Here is an 8,253-nt window from a genome sequence, read left to right as displayed (position 1 = left end):
AGCTCACTGCAACCTCCACCTCCCTGGTTCAAGCAATTCCCCTGCCTCAGCCTCCCGAGTAGCTGGGATTACAGGAGCACGCCACCATACCTGGCTAATTTTTTTGTATTTTTAGTAGAGATGGGGTTAACCATGTTGGCCAGACTGGTCTCGAACTCCTGACCTCAGGCAATCCGCCCGCCTCAGCCTCCCAAAGTGCTGGGATTACAGGCATGAGCCACCGCGGCCTCCTGAATTCTTTTCTGCCAGAAGTCAAGAAGCCTCATGGCCTCCTGGGCTGATCCCCAATTTGGGGGGTTGCCCGTGACAGTTAGAGAACCCACATATATCTTTATATTGTAAAATTACTTTAGGTCTTTGTGCCAACAGTTTGAAGAGCAGCTGTCAAAGGGGACTTCTAGCTCTGGGCTCCAGTACATTAAACAAGAAATATCCTGATGGACCCCCCAGATCAACCTGCATTAGAACCACTGTAGGTATTTTTACAAATACAGCTTCTTAGGCTCCACCCACTTAATTAGAATGGGGAGAAGGGGAGTCTGTGATTTTACTAAGCTTTGTGAATGATTCATAAGCATTCTGCTGCATTGCTTTCTAAACTCAGACCTGTTTCCCACACCAGGATAATCAAGAGGGAATACTGATGTTTCTTCAGTTCCTTCCTGTTTTTTCCTGTTTCCTTCTGCAGTGACCAACACTATCAGAAATGGCATTTTTGCGGGGAGGGGGAGTACAGGAGTGGAAACAGGAAAGGCATAAATAAGACTCCTCCTTTGCCCCAGGACTCTCTCCTGTGGTCACTTTACCAATGAAGGCTTGTGAACTCTGATTTAGCTAAGTTAATTTTGTGCAAAAAAATAAATTTTGGCCGGGTGCTCACGCCTGTCATCCCAGCACTTTGGGTGGCGGAGGCGGGTGGATCACGAGATCAGGAGTTCAAGACCAGCCTGGCCAAGATGGTGAAACCCTGTCTCTACTAAAAGTACACACAAAAAATTAGCCAGGCATGGTGGCAGGTGCCTGTAACCCCAGCTACTAGGGAGGCTGGAGCAGGAAAATTGCTTGAACCCAGGAGCTGGAGGTTGCAGTGAGCTGAGATCACACCACTGCACTCCAGCCTGGGCCACACAGTGGGGCTCCGTCTCAACAAATACAAATATTAGCTGGGTGTGGTGGCTATTCAGGAGGCTGAGGCAGATAATTGCTTGAACCTCGGAGGTGGAGGTTGCCAGTGAGCGAGATCGCGCCATTGTACTCCAGCCTGGGCAACAGAGGGAGACTTAATCTTGAAAAAAACACAGATTACAAGGTCCTTTGGTAGAGATGATGATACCTTAATCTAGATGATTCAAATATAGGTAGCCCTCAGAACACACTTTGGAGAACAATGACTTAAATCCAGTGAAGAAAATCTCCAAGAAACTGTGACATCATGTGTTCTCTTGAAATCTAGAGATTGGCACTGGGTGTGATGACTCACACCTGTAATCTCAGTACTTTGGGAGGCCGAGGCGGGCGGATCACTTGAGATCAGGAGTTGAGACCAGCCTGGCCAATGTGATGAAACCCCATCTCTACCAAAAATACAAAAATTAGCCAGGTGTGATGGCGCGTGCCTGTAATCCCAGCTACTCGGGAGCTGAGGCAGGAGAATCGCTTGAACCCAGGAGTGGGAGGTTGCAGTGAGCAGAGATCGTGCCACTGCACCCCAGCCTGGGCGACAGAGCCAGACTCTGTCTCAGAAAAAAAAAGGGAAAGAAAAGAAAAGAAAAGAAAGAAAAGAAAGGAAGGAAGGAAGGAAGAAAAGAAAAGAAAGAAATCTAGAGATTGGCTACTGAATATTGACAGCTTTATCTTCCCGACTAGCAAAAATGATCCCTGCTAGAAGGAACGGATTCATTTTGGAAAAAGAGTATTCAGTAATCTCTGAAGCACAGAAACATTTTTTTCATTCTTGCTATGCAAACAGATCGTTGGCCTTCTTCAGTGAGGCAGGCCAGGACAAAATCTCAGCAGGCCCTTTCGACAGCATTTCTCCACAAATCAAATCAGGTCAAAGAGAAAATTCAGAGCTGTCTGAGGAAAGAAAAATAAAAGCTCTGAAATGTGATATAAAACTGGTGGGCAGAGGACAGGGGAACATCCCACCTACTTTGTTTGCTCTGGTAAAGGCTGGTGGCTTGTCACATGAACCCCAGGCCTTCCTGTTCTCGGCAGCTGCCTTCTGAGTCACTGTAGGCTGCAGGGGAGGGCCCCCTAACATCAGGGAACATAACAACCATATGACTCTTAGGTGAGGCCACTGTGCCAGGCCGATTCAAAAATTAAACAGTGACTACATTGCTGATTTTCATTTATTTTAAGAACTTCTTTACTCTGTTTTTGTCTACAACTGCAAATTAGCAGAAGATAAAAAACAAACTAGTAAGTGGAATTCACATCTGGTAAGTGAGAACTGGTGCCAGTCCTATTAGTCACTAAGATCACTTAAGGGTGGAGTGCACTAGCAGGATAAAACATTAAACCAAAAGCAATACTTCCTTGTAACAGCTGGAGTTTCCTAAGACATTTTAAAAAGAAAAACCTAGAATGCCTAGCAGGCAAAATACTATAGTTAGAAAAGTCAATCTTTACTTCACTCTTTCGATTGTCGTCAGCTGTTGCAGAATTTTTTTTTTTTTTTTTTTGAGACAGTCTTGCTCTGTCGTCCCAGCTAGAGTGCAGTTCACTGCAACCTTTGCCTCCTGGGTTCAAGCAATTCTCCTGCCTCAGTCTCAAGTGGCTGGGACTACAGGCGTATGCCACCATGCCAGGCTAATTTTTTTTTTTTTTTGAGACGGAGTCTCGCTCTGTCACCCAAGCTGGAGTGCACTGGCCAGATCTCAGCTCACTGCAAGCTCCGCCTCCCGGGTTCACGCCATTCTCCTGCCTCAGCCTCCCAAAGCACTGTGATTACAGGCGTGAGCCACCGCACCTGGCCTGTTGCAAAATGTTGTTGGGTATGTTATATTATACTATGTGAATTAAGAATTACCTATTAAATAGTTTTAAGTTGTAAGAAAGCCTCCCTAAGTTTAAAACTGAGGCATTCAAGAACTACTCCAAGAAAGAGAACCACACTGAGGTGTGATTCATTTGAACCTGAGTCCTGGATCCTTAACCCAATGCCTGGATGCTAGAGATGTTCAATAAAGACTTAACGACTGCATAACCAACTTATTAGCTGTAGAATAGTTATAATAATCAACTTCCCTGAGCCTTTGTTCTCTCTTCTGTGATCAGGGAAGAAACCTCTTCTGTCTACCTCAGAGCATTTTTGTAGGTATCAAATAAAATAATGTGTGTTGAAGTTCTTTCTTTCCTTCTCCCTCCCTCCCTCCTTCCTCTCTCTCTCTCTCTCTTTCTTTCTTTCATGGAGTTTCACTCTTGTCTCCCAGGCCGGAGTGCAATGGTGTGATCTCTACTCATTGCAACCTCTGGCTCTGGGGTTCAAGCTATTCTCCTGCCTCAGCCTCCCAAGTAGCTGGGATTACAGATGTGCACTACCACACCAGCTAATTTTTGTCTTTTTAGTAGAGATGGGGTTTTGCTATGTTGGCCAGGCTGGTCTTGAACTCCTGGCCTCATGTGATCCACCCGCTTCAGCCTCCCAAAGTTCTGGGATTACAGGTGTAAGCCACTGCACCTGGCCAATACAAACTCTTTTTTGATTAGAGCTTTGAAATTGGGGTAGGTTTACTGAAAATAGAACTGTACCAGAGAATTGCATCTGAAATATACAAAGCTCACCTGGATATCTCAATAGCATGGCAATAACCACCCTAAAACCTTTTTAAAAATAAATCTGAGCGAAAGTGATACTGAAATCTCTCCTTAAGGTCCTCTTTCTCAATCAACTATAATTCAGCAAACATTAAACTTCAGTTACCCAGAAAAGGATTGGGTAATAAATGTGTTAATTGTAGACTGGATCGTAATCAGCACTGTCACCTAAAGAATACTCACTCCTTAAATAATCCAAAAGAAAACTAAGAAGCAAAAATCCAGGGTTTGTTTCCCTATAACCAAAACAGAAGAATGTCCATAGTCATTACTCAGCATTAATCATTTGAAGATCTCCTTCCTTTTAACCTCAAGACATTGTATCTTCCTTACTGTCAGGAGACCTAGAGTTCCGTCCTGGCTCTGTGTCTACAGTCATAAGTTGATCTTATCCTTAAAAATGTAAAAATCTTTAGGCCGGGCGCGGTGGCTCAAGCCTGTAATCCCAGCATTTTGGAAGGCCGAGACGGGCGGATCACGAGGTCAGGAGATCGAGACCATCCTGGCTAACACGGTGAAACCCCGTCTCTACTAAAAAATACAAAAATCTAGCCGGGCGAGGTGGCGGGCACCTGTAGTCCCAGCTACTCGGGAGGCTGAGGCAGGAGAATGGCGTGAACCCGGGAGGCGGAGCTTGCAGTGAGCTGAGATCCGGCCACTGCACTCCAGCCCGGGCGACAGAGTGAGACAAAAAAAAAAAAAAAAAGAAAAAAAAAATGTAAAAATCTTTGTCTTTATTTTGGCTGGGCATGGTGATGTATGACTAATCCCAACACTTTGGGAGGCTAAGGCAGGTGGATCATTTGAGGCCAGGAGTTGAGGGCAAATCACTTGAGACCAGCTGGGCCAATGTGATGAAACCTTGTATCTACTAAAAACACAAAAATTAGCCAGGTGTGGTGGTGCACACCTGTAATCCCAGCTACTTGGGAGGCTGAGGCACGAGAATCGCTTGAACCTGGAAGGCAGAGGTTGCAGTAAGCCGAGATTGCAACACCGCACGCTAGCCTGGGTGAATTGCACCACTGCACTCTAGCCTGGGTGATGAGGAGTGAGACTCTGTCTCAAAAATAAAAAAATAAAATCCCTGTCTTTATTTTGAAATCAGAACAAAGGACACTGTGTGATCTTGCAAAATCATAGAATCTTGAGCTGAAAGAACCTTAAAGTTTATCCTGCTAAGGAGTTACTTTTTTTAAGCACAATTTTTATTTATTTTTATTTTTTTCAGAGATGGGGTTCAAGTTGGTCTCAAACTCCTGGCCTCAAATGATCCTCCCACTGTGGCCTCCCAAAATGCTGTGATTACAGGCATGACCCACTATGCCCAGCTCAGAACTATTTTATTCAAACAAAAATTTCAGAAGAGAAAAGCTAAACAGCTTTGGTTGAAGAAAGATAGGGTATTTGGTGGCTGTCTGCTGGCCTCCCAGCCCCTCTCTGCTGTCCTTCAGGAAAGCCCTAGGACTCCACAGCACAACTTGAACCACTGACTTAGTCTAACCTTCTCATTCATTTCATGGATTGTTAAAACTGAGATCTAGAGATATTTAGGGACTACCCGAGTTAATTGTAAATAGCAAATTCAGGACTTTTTAGTTGTTGTATCCATGGTCATAACAAACATTTATTGAATGATTTACTGCTCTGTTTCACTTGCATTATCTCATTTATATTTTTTCTTTTTTTTGACACAGGGTCTTGTTCTGCGGCCCAGGCTGAAGTGCAGAGGTGTGATCTCGGCTCCTGCAATCTCTGCCTCCCAGGCTCAAGTGATCCTCCCACCTCAGCCTCCCAAGTACCTGGGACTTCAGGCACATGCTGTGACAGCTACGTTTTGTATTTTTTGCAGAGACGGGGTTTCGCCGTATTGCCCAGGCTGGTCTCAAACTCTTAGGCTCAAGCAATCCTCCTGCCTTGGCCTCCTAAAGTGTTAGGGTTACACGTGTGAGTCACTGTGCAACTGTGCAGGGCCCTTTTTTTTTTCTTTTTAGAGACAGGGTCTCACTCTGTCACCAAGCTAGAGTGCGTTGGTTTGTCACTGATTTGTCACTGATTTGTTTCTGAGATGGAGTCTCTCTCTCTGTTGCCCAGGCTGGAGTGCAGTGGCACAATCTCAGAAAATTGCAACCTCTGCCTCCTGGGTTCAAGTGATTCTCCTGCCTCAGTCTCCCAAATAGCTGGGATTACAGGCATGAGCCACCATGCCCAGCTAATTTTTGTATTTTTAGTAGAGACAGGGGTTTCACCATGTTGGCCAGGCTGGTCTCGAACTGCTGACCTCAAGTGATCTGTCCACCTCAGCCTCCCAAAATGCTGGGATTACAGGCGTGAGCCACCACATCTGGCCCACAGCTCACTGCTGATACAGGAACTAGAAATAAATTATTTAGACAGATAGTGAGGGTTCTTACCAAGCAGCTCCTAAATCATTTCTTTTCTAACAAAGAGCAGCCTGAAAACCTGAGCTGCAGACATAAATACGCAAGCTGGAAGCTTGCACAGGTAAATGCCAACACCTGTGCCAACAGGAAAAGGCTACCTGGGGGTGAGGCATGTTCAACATGGAGGCTCCATTTTCCCTTTTCTTTGTCAATCACGTGTACAGTAAAGGAACAGGCAACATGGCTCCAGCCAGGTAGAGGACCCATCTGCATAATAAAATATTAGGGTAGGGCAGCCAGCTTCTTTGTGTGCTATGTAAATGGCACACCTGGTCCATCCAATCTCTCGGGCTCTATGTAACTCAGACACCGCTTCCTCAAGCTCGTCTATAAAACCCCATGTGTTTCACCATGAGACCAAAAGTCCCACTCAGGAGTCCCTCTCTCTGCAAGAGAGAGGTATTCCTTTTTCTCTTCCTTTTGCCTATTAAACCAATGCTCTTAAACTCACTTCTTATGTGTCCACATTCTCGATTCCCTTGGCATGAGACAAGAAACCTGATATTTATCCCAGACAACGACACCACTTCTCTGTGACTTCAAACTCCTGGGCTCAAATGATCCACCGGCCTCAGCCTCCCGAGTAGCTAGGACTATAGGCTGTGCACCACCATGCCCTGCTAATTTTTAACCTTTTCTTTTAGAGACTGGGTCTTGGTATGTTGCCCAGGCTGGTCTCAAACTCCTGGGCTCAATTGTTTCTCCTGCCTTGGCCTCCTAAAGTGCTGGAATTACAAATGTGAACCACTGTGCCCAGCCTTTTATTATTTATTCCTTACAATAACCCTCAAAGGTATAGGAACTGCTGAGATCAATTTGATAAGAAAAGTGAGAAGATAGGTAAATTGCCCAAGGTCACTCAGTCACCGTGTTGTCTTCAGTTGCTTTACCTATAAGAAGGATCTGGACAAGATAATTTCTGAAGTGCATGCTAGTGTGCACTGCTAAAATTCTATGGCCATAATTGCAAGTTGTGAGACTGGTTCTCACAACTAAAAGTAATTGTTACCTTTAGAACCAATTATGCTTTTCTGAGGCTCTTAAGTATTTGAGGCCTACAGAGAGACATTTCAAGATGTTTTGTCAGAAACTTGAAAAATGAGTGCCAAATTTAAATAAAGAAAAAAGAGAGTGAAGATGCATTCGTTTCAATTAACCAGTCAGGGGAGTCTAATAGCCTCTACCTGTGAGCAAGTAATACCACGAATCCAGTGTTGGCTGATGCAATAAATGGCATTGCAGGGGATTAGAACATCCTACCCCAAAAATGTCATTCGAATAGGATTATTTTGAGCTGAAGAAAATTGAGAAATAGCTGATGCAAAAGAAGCTCTTGGGGCTCACACCTACAATCCCAGCACTTTGGGAGGCTGAGGTGGGAGGATCACTTGAGCCCAGGAGTTTGAGACCAGCCTGGGCATCATAGTGAGACTGTCTCTAAAAAATACAAAAATTAGCCTGGCGTGGTGGTACGTGCCTATAGTCCCAGCTACTGAGGAGGCTGAGGTGGGAGGATTGCTTGAGCCCAGAAGGTTGAGAGTGCAGTGAACCGTGATTGTGCCCCTGCACTCCAGCCTGGGCAACAGAACAAGACCCTGCCTCCAATTTAAAAAAACAAAAAACAAAAAACAGAAACAAAAAACAGGCTCTTGGGCTTCTTTCCCCTGTCTGGCTAAGAACAGGACATAAATTGTAAGGGTATTTTCTTTCCTTCCCCTCCATGGAAAGGAGAACAACTCAATCATTCCTGACTTTTAGCCCAGACTCTTACCAGGACAGGGATCAGACGTAGCACTGAGAAAGAAATCTACATAAAAAACTTTATTAAGATAACCTTTGGCTGGATGCTGTGGCTCAGGCCTGTAATCCCAGCACTTTGGGAGGCCGAGGTGAGTGGATCATTTGAGGGCAGGAGTTTGAGACCAGCCTGGCCAACATGGTGAAACCCCTTCTCTCTCTTTCTTTTTTTTTTTGATGGGGTCTCATT

At 45.0% G+C, this 8,253-nt stretch overlaps 1 pseudogene; it reads right to left on the bottom strand.

The window, feature by feature from the left end:
* Positions 1–568: 568 nt before the first annotated feature.
* LOC105503506 overlaps positions 569–8,253 on the bottom strand; it is a 20,041-nt pseudogene continuing 12,356 nt past the window's right edge.

This window comes from Colobus angolensis, unplaced genomic scaffold (genome assembly GCF_000951035.1).
Source record: "Colobus angolensis palliatus isolate OR3802 unplaced genomic scaffold, Cang.pa_1.0 Scaffold86, whole genome shotgun sequence".
NCBI classification, from domain to species: domain Eukaryota; kingdom Metazoa; phylum Chordata; class Mammalia; order Primates; family Cercopithecidae; genus Colobus; species Colobus angolensis.
Note: the sequence above shows the minus strand (reverse complement) of the source record. Positions and strands in the feature narration are given on the sequence as shown.